Source organism: Ambystoma mexicanum, unplaced genomic scaffold (assembly GCF_040938575.1).
Source record: "Ambystoma mexicanum isolate Mex_15411 unplaced genomic scaffold, UKY_AmexF1_1 Mex_scaf90, whole genome shotgun sequence".
Lineage (NCBI taxonomy): Eukaryota > Metazoa > Chordata > Amphibia > Caudata > Ambystomatidae > Ambystoma > Ambystoma mexicanum.
The window spans coordinates 683792-697206 of NW_027182511.1; positions in this window are offsets into that span (position 1 = coordinate 683792).

Genomic DNA, 13415 nt, shown 5'->3' on the forward strand with positions numbered 1-13415 from the left:
GAAAAGAACATCCCATGTCCAACATCAGGATATGGGGAAACAAAGGGAGCACAGAGACAACAATATTACTAGGCTTAGTGGCATTGAGATCATGCAAGTGCAGGAGTGAGAGGAGGGGAAAAGTGCCAGTGGAAGGGGAGGAAGGGTAAGGAGTGTGGCAAGCAAGTGTCAGTGCAGGTTTAGGTGCAGACAAGAAGTGTTTGGTAAGTGCAGGAGGGGACTATAGGGTTGCAGATACAGACCCAAGTGCAAGGGTTGCCGGGAGGCAGTGCAGGTGTGCAACTGGAGGGGCATGCACCTGGGCCTAAAGTTCAGAGAGGAGCCAGGCTTTAGGGCTTTAGGCCAAGGACAAGTCTTGCAAAGGACGGAGAGTAGAGGCAGGGAGATTTAGAAAGTGACTGATGCTGTAGTCAAGCCTGGAGAGAAACAGAGCTCTGGAGACAGAGAGCTTCTGGGGGAAGAAGAGGAAAGGAAGAATACCTCTGAGGAGGTGCAGTTGGTTGTTAGACTTCTAAGAGACATCAGAGACGTGAGGAGCGAAGGAGAGTGTGGAGTCGAAGATGACCCCGAGGTTCTTAGCCTCGCAGATGGGAGCAGGAAGAGGGCCAAGCGAGGCTGGCCAGAGAGTGGCAGGAAAAGAAGGTGCAGGTGTGCTGATGAGGAGGATCTCATCTTACTGGCATTCAGACAGAGATCATTGGCAGCACACCGCTCCTGGATTGAAGACAGACAATCCGGGATGAGAGAAGGAGAAGAGGAGGCATAATTATGCACTGGTTCCTCAACCTACAACCTTTTTGCTTTGGTGTACAACATTGCAAGGGTAAGAAACAGGGGAATGTGGATTCCCTGTACTGATTCCCTTAAGGGTAAGAGGAAGCCAACTTCCTGAGTGGAAGGGTATGTGATGAATCCCAGGATGATGTCACTGTTATCACAGGGGGAGCCTGGTATGTGAGGCCACAACCCAATAGTCCCCCTGGGGGTGGTACCCAGCGGGAGGATCTTATGGGGAGGGAAACCCCCTATAGGAACAGTGATGACTATTTAGAGGGAACACAGAACACACACAGCACCCACACTGCTCCTTCAACCCCACTCTCTCTATCCCTACCATCCTCTCCCATGGGATGTGTTTCTGTAGAGCTACCGAGATAGAAACCACTGAGAAGAGGAATACTAGGGAGGAGTTGAGGGAATTAATCTGGTGGCTTTACTGGCTGGTGCGCTGTGGTGCCCAAAATGGTGTACTTTGAACTGGAAAAGTAATTCTAGGGGTGGTAAAGGCTTTCTTTTCTTTGTTTTCCAGGTTCATAGGAACCTTCCAATAGCCCTGCTACCTGTTTCCTGCATACTCTCTGGCCGCCCTCATTGGGCCCCATCCCCTCGCCCTCTTGTGAGGCAAAAAATCCTTGGGGTCATCTTCAACTACTCTCCAACATGAGCAGTCTAGACAACAGAAACCAAGTAAGACAAGTCTAATGAAAAAAATGGTTGGAAAGACTACCAGAAAGGGTAGATCTTCCCAGGAGGAGCCAAGAGCTTGGAAGCTTGGGGCGAAGAGGAGGACGCCAAATCGGATATGGAGGCAATGCGGTTGTGGAGAGAGAATCCAACTACCCAGCCTCTACAGCTGCAGAGCCCCAGCAAGAGAGAAAAGCCTGTGAGAGAGAAAGAACACAGGATAACAAATGTAGAAACAGGAATGCTCCTTTCCTGGCAATAAGTCATGTAACCAGAGTCTGGGACCCGGTACTGCGGAGCCGCAGCAGGAAGGGCAGAGGACGGGAGAGTGAGAGGATACAGGAGACAGATCGGAGCTGCAGGAGCGCTATACACCTGCAATGGACACCGGACAACAACCCAACTGTATCCCCAATCTTTTCCGACACAAACACTTTCCTACACCATAACAGACAATGGACTAACACCAGAGCCGTTTACCTGACATGGCCCAACATGGGTCAGGCAGAGTCAGGCAATTGACAATAAGCACGCACACCCTTTACCTTCCCCAAAGGGATAAAAGGCGGAACACAAGGACACAGCTATTCCGGACCGGCAGTTCAAACGGAGGAGAAAGGTAGAGAGACCTGGAGGGATGACAAAGGGGGAACTGCCCTTACCCTTTTCAACTCAGACCCGCAAAGCCTCCAAAAGGGAAATCATAAGACCGGCAGTCACAGCTAGCGTGTGGAGGAACAGATGTCACAGAGGCCCCCTGCATTGATAACACAGACGGGGAGGCATGCTGGCTACCGTGGCACCGTCCCTGATTCCAGAAGCAAGACAAGCCAGAGAGTGGGAGGAGGCTGATAGCATTCCTTACTGGGTTGAGCCCAAGGTTGCAAGTGGTAACAATATATGAATGCAAGGAACTTGAGAAGAAATAACTTCTGTGTGTGTTTGAATTTTTGGGAAAAGGCCAGACAAGGGACAGTTACAGAGTGGTCAGGCGCCGCAGGAGTGCTCATTCAAATGACTCTTGCTGGCCCCTTTTGTTTTGTGTTGAAATGGCACATACCTGAAGGCCCTAGGAAAGGTCAGCGTAGGATGTCAGAGTGGTCCTACAAATGATATGATATGATAGGTTGTAGGTCAAAGGATCGAAAACAAAAGGCTTGAATGCCTTTTTTTCGACACCAAAAGGACCGAAAAAAAGGGTCACATTTTTTTTAAAACCATTTTTTTATGGGGGGGGTTCCCCCCCCGAACCCCCTGTTTTCTTTTTATAAAAAACTTTTTATGCATACTAAAATTAATAAATAAATAAATAAATAAATTAAAAAAAACATTCAACCATTTTTTTTCCGGTCCTTTTGTATTCGAACAAAAGGGCATTCGATCCTTTATTTTCGATCCTTTGACTGGACACTGATATGATATGATATGGCATTTATAATGCGCCTATACACAAGTGTTTCAAGGCGCGACGACGCAAGGGACGGGGAACAAAGGGAAGACAGAACAACGATCCAGCTAGGCCAGGTGTCATTCAGATCGCGGAATGCAGGGGAGGGGGAAAGGGAAAGGTGTGTAGGGGAAGGAAGAGGGGAAAGTGCAGTACATGGGATAATTGAATAAATAAGATTTTAAAAAACGGCCACTGGTGGCAAGTGCAAGGTAAGTGCAGATATAAGTGCTGGTAGGGGGACTGTAGGGATACAGAAAACAGTCCCCCGGTGCAGGGTTGCCAGGGAGGCAGTGCAGGAGGGCAACTGGCGGGGCCCGAGAATCAGAAAGGGTTGGGCAGGTAACCAGTGCAGTTTCTGCCAGGAATTCAGCAGGGGAGAAGGGGGGAGAAAGCAGAGGCAAAGAGGACGTTTTTGAGGTGCTTCCGGAAACCGGAGATGGTTCTCCTCAAGTTTCAGGGAGGCAGGAAGGCTGTTCCAGAGGGAGGCCCCTGCCGAAGAGAGAGATCTACCACCAACTTGTTGCTTGGAGAAGCGACTGACCCTGAGGGAGTTGGATGCAGATGAGCGAAGAGCTCGAGAAGGAAGGTCACATCAAATCCCTTGTACAATCGAAATGATTTGACCAATTGCAGAGAGAAAGCTTGGGGATTGGACCCCTGATTTCTGTTAAGATTGTGAACTGTGGAATAAGGCATGTGTGAACCCCACAGAGGGATGCCAAAAGAAAGCTAGGAGAAGGGAACCCACGCTTTATGATGAAAATGAGCAAATCATGAACTGCGTTAAAAGTTCATGAACTGTGTTAAAGATAGCTACGTGAACCCGACGGAGGGATGCCAAGGGGAAAGTTACCGAGAGTGAATCCTGCATTGAGATCAAGTAGAGTGAATTGCATCTGTGGCAAATGTGAACCCGGCTGAGGGATGCCTATGAGTTGGAGTGAAGAGTAATGCAACCGGGAACAGTGTATCAACAAGAGTGACCCCGCTTGAGGGTTGTCCACAGTGATGTTTGTTTACAAATATATTGAATCTCCTGAATGTTACGAGCGATATTTGAAAGGCCGTAGTGAACCAGCCGGAGGGAGGCCTATTTTGAAAAAGAGGATCTGAGCCCGGTGGAGGGAGGTACTAGGGGCGAAGAGCAATCGCCCAAGACCACCGAAGGAACCTTTGTTTGTTTATTTGTTGTTTTGATCCAGCAGGCCTTCTAAAGCAAGAACCTTTGAGGAAAGAGACTTGACCCCTAAAGGTTCTGGTATCGTGCAATAGACTTGTGAATTTCGTGCTGGAGAGGCCCAGGAGTGTGCTGTGCTCAGGAGAACCCCCTTGTCCTGTGCTAAAAACGTGGGGAAGGGATATGATATGATATGGCATTTGTAACGCACCTATACAAAAGTGTTTCAAGGCACGAGGAGGCAAGGAATGAAGAACAAAGGAAGGACAGAGACAACAATATTACTAGGCCAAGTGACATTGAGATCACGCAAGTGCAGGGGAGACCTAGCCATAACATCCTGACTTATCATTTTGTGAACAATTTTTTCTTTTCTGGTGAACATTATCCAACACTCTTTTTGTAACTCAGTGGTAAGAATTGTCAATAGTTGTTTTTAGTATAGGCCCTTTTTGTTTGACAAGACGCTACTAGGACTGCCTTATTATTATTTGATGGTCGCAGCTTGCTCCCATCTAAGCTTTAAGTTTAGTATAGGCATTTTTCTCACCCATGCATACAGTGTGATAAAGACCCTTGAACTGTGATCACTTGTGTCTATCTTTACTGTTGCCACCATGAGTTCCTTACACATTCGAGTCTGTCAAAATAAAAGGGCCTAGGCTAATAAACCTATTGCCAATCCGTACATCTAAATACAAGATGGTGTGGGACAGTATTGTATGCAAAAAAAGAAAAGTGTTCAAGAAACAATATGTCAGGGCAGTTGAGCAGTTGGCCTTCCTTCCCCATGCTTTCAGCACGGGACAAGATAGCACGCTCGAGCCTCGTGCACACTCTGGCTTCCTCGGCACGAGGACACAGTCACATGGTTGAGCTGGTTTCACACCACTCTGGCAAAGTCTTTAAGAAACAAAAAAGGATTCTCCAATGAAACATCTCTTGTCAGAAGACAGGCTTCCTCCATCTTGAAACAAAGTTCACTTTGCTTGTCAAACGCAGACTTCCTTTGTCAGAATACAGGCTTCCTCTGCCTTGAAACAAAGTTCACTTTGCTTGTCAAATTCAGACTTCTTTTGTCAAAATACAGGCTTCCTCTGTCTTGAAACAGAAGTTCACTTTCATTATCACAACACCCAGTATTACCTTCTTTACTAGTGATTGCTGGTACTTGTCATTCCTTTTGTTACTCGTACATTTTCGATATCTCAGTATCAGGACATTCTGTGCCAAAGTCGCTTTGCCATTCAAAGTCTCTTACTGCAGTGGGTCTGATGTAGCTAACAAAACACAGCAGTTCCTTTCCTTTGTCAAGATTCTCAAATTCATAAATTCACAATTGGTCTCCCTCCTTCAGGCTCGGACCAAAGGTCTCTCTCGTCTGGGCACAAACCCCTTTTCTACAATGTTCACAATTCACAACTTGGTCTCCCTCATCCGGGCTCAGACCATGGATCTCTCTCGTCCGGGCTCAGATATATTTTCACACAATGTTCACAATTTGGACCATGGATCCCTCTCTTCTGGGCTCTGTCCCTTTTGACACCAGAATCAATGATTTTCGACTGTGTGCAGGATTTTGCTTGACCTGTCGCAGGACCACTTCCATTTACGAATTACAATTCTTTACTACTCTTTAACTTTCACTTCTGCCACTCTGTCTCACAGCTTACCCTTTCTAGACACTAATAATTCACTCTGTCACTCCAGGCAAAGAGCAGCTCCTTTCGAGCAATTTAGAAACTGAGACGTGCCCTGGAAGGCAGACAAAGTAATACTGAAGGTGAAGGTACCTAAGGATGCTTTCACAATGATATACCTTTACCCTGACCAATTTATCTGAGAAACTATATCACACCATTTGGATTGTGAAATTATCTTGGTAACAATTAAAATATTCATATACTTCTATGACATGTGATAGCAATGGTTGGACTATGGATAAAGTATGGTTTTCTTGATCTGTACTGTGTTGGTAAAAAACACAAGATTCGTTTGGAAATAACCAATACACCAATGTAGCCTTCATTGCAGTCAGAAAGGCCATCCAGGAACAGAACACATCATAGAAGTGGTCTGTATCCACACCAGCTTCTAATTCTTCCACATTTACACCACACCTTGCCTTCAATGCTGACCTATGTGCTCCCTGTTGGATACTCTCTTCTCTCTAGGCATTTCCATCATCTTCTTGGCGCTCGTTAACATTGCACTCTGAGAGTGTTACTCTACCCTCATTAGACCATGACATTTCCCTCTCCATGTTGCCATACTCCTTCATTTAAGGATGCTGGGGAGGGAGTTAACAAAGTCTTAGTTCCAACTGCAGAAACTGGGGCCCTGGCTGTGCATCCGCTGCCAGTGCCCTGAGATAATCCTCATCAGAAATCCATTTAGGGAGAGCTTAAAAACATTAGGAATCTGAGCTGGCTGACACTCTGTTTTCTGGGGAAGAAATCCAAAAAATAAATCCACTCCATGATTCCAGTCTCCATCCAACTTATAGGTCCCTGCTTTGCAGGCCACAATACACCTGCACGTATACCAGGGGTAGGTTTGCACATCAGAATTAGTAACCACACATGAAAGGTTGGTACAGGTATATACTGTTTTCAAAGAAGAACATCATGAAGAGTGACAAGCAGACAACCAAGGTGGTACTTTGATGAATGTATATTGACTGATACTCTAAACCTGGGTATGAATATTTGTTTCTACAATGATGGTATCTTTTCTTTGGGATGGGTAATTCTTCATCCAGATGGAGAAGGTATCCAACACTACAAGCATGTGCTATCAATGATTATGTCGGGGAACCTGTATGTAGTCCACTTGGAGATTGATACCTTCCCAGCAGTGTTCTGCAGACATAAGGAAATTCCCCTTTAGTAACCTTGGGCTATGGCTAGAAATTCGGAGGCAAACTAGTCCTGATTTCATGTGGAGATCATCCCTGATGCTCCTACATGTGCCAACCCTTGAAACATCCTAGTTGAATGGGATAGAAATAACTTTGTAGCAAATAAGATACCAAATCCATCTCTCCAAAGACAGTTCTCATATAAACAAATTCCTTTTCATATCCAAAAGTCCTGTTCTATAGAAGGAACTGTTTCTAGTGTATGTGCCATCTCATCAAGTGTTCTGAAAGGGGGTGACTCTTGCACACCATTGATTCATCACACATATAGAGCCTGGAAGCTGGAAACAGTCGCCTATTACGCAGATGAATCTGCAAAATCATTCCCAAAGCCGACCTCTCTATCCAGGGGCTAGTGGGCAGCTCACTTATGATGGCTATCTCTTAGTAGCATCATATTCAGATTATAAACAGCCTGCCTCTTCTCACATATTGTGGAGTGGGATGGTCATGGCGGAAGGTCTCAAATCAGGAAAAGTTCTCTGTAAAGAGACATAAAAGCTAGAAGTTTAGTTTATTCCATAGAGTGGTTCTTTACAGAAATTACACCCTTTGTCTATTTCACCCATCAGCCCCTTCTACATGCAGGGCGAGAGCTGACTATCCAAGCGTATTAAAGTATGGTGCAAAGGACCTCTTATCTTTCTGAGCTTTCTTTTTGATATCACCCATATATGTATTTCTAGAGGAATGCAAGATAACACAGTAATCAGCAATATTCAACAATTAAAATCTGAATTTCTTGGCCGTAATCATTATGAGATACTAATTTATATCAACAGTCTTATTTAATTAGGGCTTAGACCAAACCTCATTGAGTGCTTACTTGCTGTGTTACCTGACCCTTAGACCGCAAGATCAATGTGCATGTATTGGCTATTGGCCACATGCACAGTGGAATGAGCATGTTTGATCCCCTATGTACAGCCACCACCTAATATCTATCAGCATGTCTTTTACTGTGAGAATGTTTTCTACCTTTAAGCATAGGTCACATTCTAGGGGTCTGCACAGTTTGGCTCTCCTAATGTTTTGGACTACAATTACCATCGACAGAGGATCTGATAGAAACCCTGGCTGCCCTTAAAGCCACATCGTATACAGATGATATCCTCCCAGCATCCATCCTCAAGACCCTCCATGCAGAAGCTCTCCTTCCCTACTTGGAGATGGTCAACAGCTCCCTAACTCAAGGCACCTTCCCATTGACCCTAAAAACAAGACAAATCCTCCCTCTACTAAAAAAGCACACTGCCTCATCGCGCCTTGAAAAACTTGCGTTATAATGCCTTATCATATCATATCACACTCTGGATTCCGACAATATAAGTAACTATCGCCCCATCACCCATCATCCATTCCTAGGTAAGATCATCGAGAATGCGGTAGCCACACAACTGCAGCAACACATCAACACCAACAATCTCCTCCAAACCTACCAATCCAGATTCATAGCCAGATGCAGCACGGAGACAGCAACCATACAGGTGGTCAACGATGCCCTCATCATCCTTGACGATGGCCACCCCTGCCTCCTGGTTCTACTCAACCTTTTTCAGCACAGTAGACAACCAAGAACTTACAGAAACCCTACATCGGCACATGGGTATAAGCAACCTTGTCCTACGCTGGATCAAGTCCTACCTCGCCAACTGCAAGCAGTTTGTTCAGATGGATTCCTTTAGATTGCCAATTCTACACACCACCTGTGGAGTCCCGCAGGTTTTCATTGTCTCCCCAGTGATCTTCAATAACTACATGGATCCTCTGGGAGCCCGCCTAGCCACACACAAGATCCACATCCACCAATACACTGACGTCACCCACAAGAATGACTCCATCAAGGACATCCATTGGATCAAAACCTGCCTCTTGCTGATCCAGTCTTGGATGTCCAGTGCATCCTTGAAGCTCAAACCCTCCAAGACTGAATTCCTACCCCTCAAAAACAACACCGAACACCAAGACATACTGACCTGGCTTTCAACCATGAACTCTGAGGGCTTCATACCCGAGCTCACCTCCTGCACCAAGTCCCTCGGGTTCCACATCAACAAACACCTCTCTTCAAGACACACATAACTAAGAAAACTAAGACGGCTTGGTATCAGCTCTCCCTCCTGCGAAAAGTCAAGCCCTTCCTCCCTCCGGACAGCTTTAGATCCACCATTCAAGCACTGGTCCTAACCAACCTGGATGGGGGCAACACCCTCCTCGAAGGCCTCCTGTCATTCTCCCTTATGCTCCTGAGAAGTGTCCTTCATGCGACCGCATGTTTCATCAAAGGTCTACGCAGATAGACCACATCACCCTGGCCCTCATCAGCCTTCACTGGCTCCCACTGCATTCACGAATCAATCTCAAGTCTTACTGCATCATCTATAAGGCAGTCGCCCTCAAGTCACCCAGCTAGCTTGCAGAGATACTCTGCATCTCCGGAGGACAGCGCACCGCTAGAAGCTAGGACACGTACAGACTTGCAATCCACCACTGCAAAAAAGAAAGGACCAGAAAACATGCCTTATCTGCCAACGCCTCAAGACTATGGAACCTCCTCCCTGCTGGCATCAGACTTGCCCACAGACACTCCTAAAATTCAAATAAGAACTGAAGACCGACCTCTTCAAGAAGTCTCTCCTAATCAACACCTAGGCCATCACGTCACGCCACCAGACTCGCTAGATGCCGCCCACCCCTCTTCTCCCAGCCACCCAGTACAGCTGTACCTCTCCACTGTCCCCCTCTGTATCCTACCCCCGCTGCATATCTGTTCTGTTGTTACCACTGAAAAGTGCTCCGTAATGCATCTGTAATGTTGTATATGTCTGTAAAGTGCTCAGTTATGTATGTGTATTGGTTTATACCTCTGTAAAGAGCATCCTTTCTTCTTGTTGCTAGGTCTGTGCTGAATAAATACAATAATAATAATAATAATAATAATAATAATAATAATAATAATAATAATAATAATAACCATTGTCCCTAGCCAGAATAATCAATTGTAAGAGTTGATGGGTGTCATAGTTCAGAACATCTGGCGAGCCGCAGATTGCACACCCCTGATTAAAGTCCCATCACTCAGGCATTGGTTCAGCCAAGCCAAACAGCTACAGCCCAGATTTATCCACAATGATTGAGTCATAGATCTGAGGTTCATAGATAATCACAAGTGTGCCCCAAGTAGTATACATATAGAACTATCTGATGGCTCTAGAGTACATGATAGCTTCATCAGTACTGATACACGGCTGAATAGCAGAAAACCATTCTGTTCAACTGCGGTCAACATCTGAGCTACCTTTGGTTGTAACCAAAGCCTTTGGTCTCCAAGTCAAATGCGGTTCTCTTGGATACATGCAATGTTTTGACTCGTATTGTGTATGGACCGAAACACCTGTCACCTATTCTGTGCAGAGTTTAATCCATTGAGATTCCAACACAAAATATTCAACTTACTGATAGGTCAAACATTGAAAAAGAGCTCCCAACCTTTTATTGAAAAATGATCTTGCCTGTACTGTGTGTTGGGGCAGACCTCAGATCTCTCCAAAAAAATCACACTTCTCAAGAAGTGAGGGCATGTTTGTCAGTAAAGCAAGTTTATTGTGTACAAACGGCCGGGAAGTGGTAGACGACTCCTTAGAGACAGAACTAACTTGATTCTCCTCGAACCACACAAGGTTACGCTTTATATTGTGATACGTAGTAGCTAGGCACCAAACAAGAATACAAATATGCGGAATGCACTAACCTAGATTTGAGGCAGCAGTTCGGTGGAATGGAGAATCTGCATAGTCACCCTATTCTCCCCAGAGCAAAAGTCAGGGGAGGACAGAGTTCCCAAGGAAACCCTATGGGGAAGAAGCCCCTGGTGTCCTTGTTTTCACTGGTTCTAAGCCCATCTGTGTGCTGGATGTCTCGGTGGGCTTCTTGTGGTGGTTACCGGGGGCTGTCTTCTTAAAACCACTGTAATACACAAAGGGGAGAGTTAATGGAGATAGATGCACCGAGAGCAAAGGAAAAATGCCTGAAGTGGGAATGTCAGTAATACCCCTCGTGATGCTGTGTTGGAAGGAAAGACAAATTCCACTGGCTCCTTAGTATCTCTGTGGAGAAAGGAAGAGCGATCGAGAAGACTTTCTGGCCGTATATCTGAGCGGGCTGTAACCGAAAGGGAAGATGGTAAGAGAATGGCAAAGAACAAAGGGAGGGGAAAGTAAATCTAACATGCACCTACCGGGACGTGCTCTCTGAGGGCGTGCGGTATGCTACGCTGGTGAGAGAGAGGAGGGAAGGCTACAAACACCTGTGTGTAAACAAAGGATAGATTGGAGAGATCAGCAGGGAATAATGCCGTAGGGAACTAGGACGAAAACACTTGGGGACACGTACCGGTGAATGCGGAGTCACAGAGATTCTGCCACTGTGAACGGAAATGCCGCGGAAGGAGGGCAGAGCTTCTAAGTGTGGAAAGAAATTAGAGAAATGTTTACAGATAGAATGCTGGGAAGAGTTTAAACAAAATAGAGCTCTTGTGCACGGACTTACGAGCGTTTGCTGTAGAAAGAGTAGCAACTTGACATTGCTTTGTTCGGGATCCTGATAACCTCCATCTGACAGCAGGGCGGAGCCAGCCCCATGGGAGCAAACGGAAAGCCTGGAATGCTGCAAAGTCTCTGAGTCGCTATCTTGGGGGAACTACAACCGACTGAGCCAATCTGCTTCCACCCGTGCCACACGGACCATCTGCGCCTGTGAGTCATGAGATATATACACATTGTTGCAACATTTAACACACTCCCGCATATTTTGTTATAAAGTTATCCCCCTGTATATGATTGGCTAACCATATACAAGGAAATCTAATCCCCCACGTTCTTATTGGACACATTCACCTAAACACCATACCCATCAACATACATTTACATTAGATCATATTTAAAAGTACAATCCCTTGATTAATTATTCACCTTCAACAATCCTGATGTATTACAAGTTCCATCTGATCTGGGACGTCCCACCCCCTGGTGTGATGCACATGGCTTTTACAAGAACACTTCATCAATATAAGGGAGAGAAATAAACAAGTTTCCTTTGAACCAGTGACAAATATCTTATCCTCCCAGACTTGCTGGCATCCTTGGCATTTCTCGTTTCATGCTAATTTGTTGTGACTGCCATTTCAGCCCACATGACCTTTGGCCTACATCCTAGTCATCTTCCTGAGAACCTAATTGAAACCCATAAACTATTTGCCACTTCTGCCGTTAAGCACCTCTTGCACCTAGTTTATTAACTGACCCCAAATTAACCCTGAAATGTGGCAGGGCATCCCTGGTCACTGAATAACAAGCTCCCATGTTCTCAGGAAGATTATATCCATTATCCACAACAGCACCAAGTCATAAACCTATGAACCACTTGCACTTCATTTTGTCCTGGCCCGAATTACCATTTGATATTATCACAGTAGGCCAAATGCAATTAGCTGACTTCCTCTTTCCTTTAACCTCGGTCAACCAACTCTTCAGGTCACACAAAGTTCATCTCACTAACCCAGACTTCTGTGACCTACACTAACCCTAGCTATGAGAGACCTGTGGCATACGACCTTCTCATGTATTGAACATGCACCCCCTGCTCCCCAAATGTCCCAAACACATCTCCCTTGAAAAACCCCATGTATATATATATTTGTGTACTTGTGTTCAGGACTACTGCAAACCCCTCAGAGTGGTTTCCCCATCTGCAGATTTCTCCTCTCGTGTGTGCATATAAAGCTCCTCGCTTCCCATCGGTAGGCACTACATTACACAACTTCTTTGTATGCACACTGTACCTGCATAATTGTAATTATGTTGCTACATGTATTGTGAGAAACCTGAGGGCATTCTCACATCTACTCCCCTGGGATCCCCTGCACAGGTGGCCAGGGAAAGGCTATTGCTGTTGGAACTTGACCCAGGGGGTGTAGAAGCAAGGGAGGATTACCTGGGTGAAGGGCCTCTGGGGATTGGGAATGAGATGCTCTCTGGCAAGACACAGTATTTTACATTTCCCTTCCAGGAAGGAGGCCCTATCCCAGAGGTAGTTACGGGTTATTGTTCTCCCTGTCCCATTGACCAAGAAAGGGACAGGAGATATCAACAGTCCAGAAGTACCAGAAGGAGTAGGAAAAGCAAAAGGATTAAGGGTAAGATGGGCTAGACACGGTATCCCCCTTTCTACATTGATGACCAACCTAACCCTCCCCAATCTTTATGGGCTATTATAAGCCTGTACCCCTCATGTTCCCACATGTAAACTTTGACAGTACTGAGACTAAGCAGAAGCAACTAAGAGTAATGAAGATTACACTCTTTCACCACTCTGGTAATGGGACAAGGAAGATGCCTGCTAAGAGT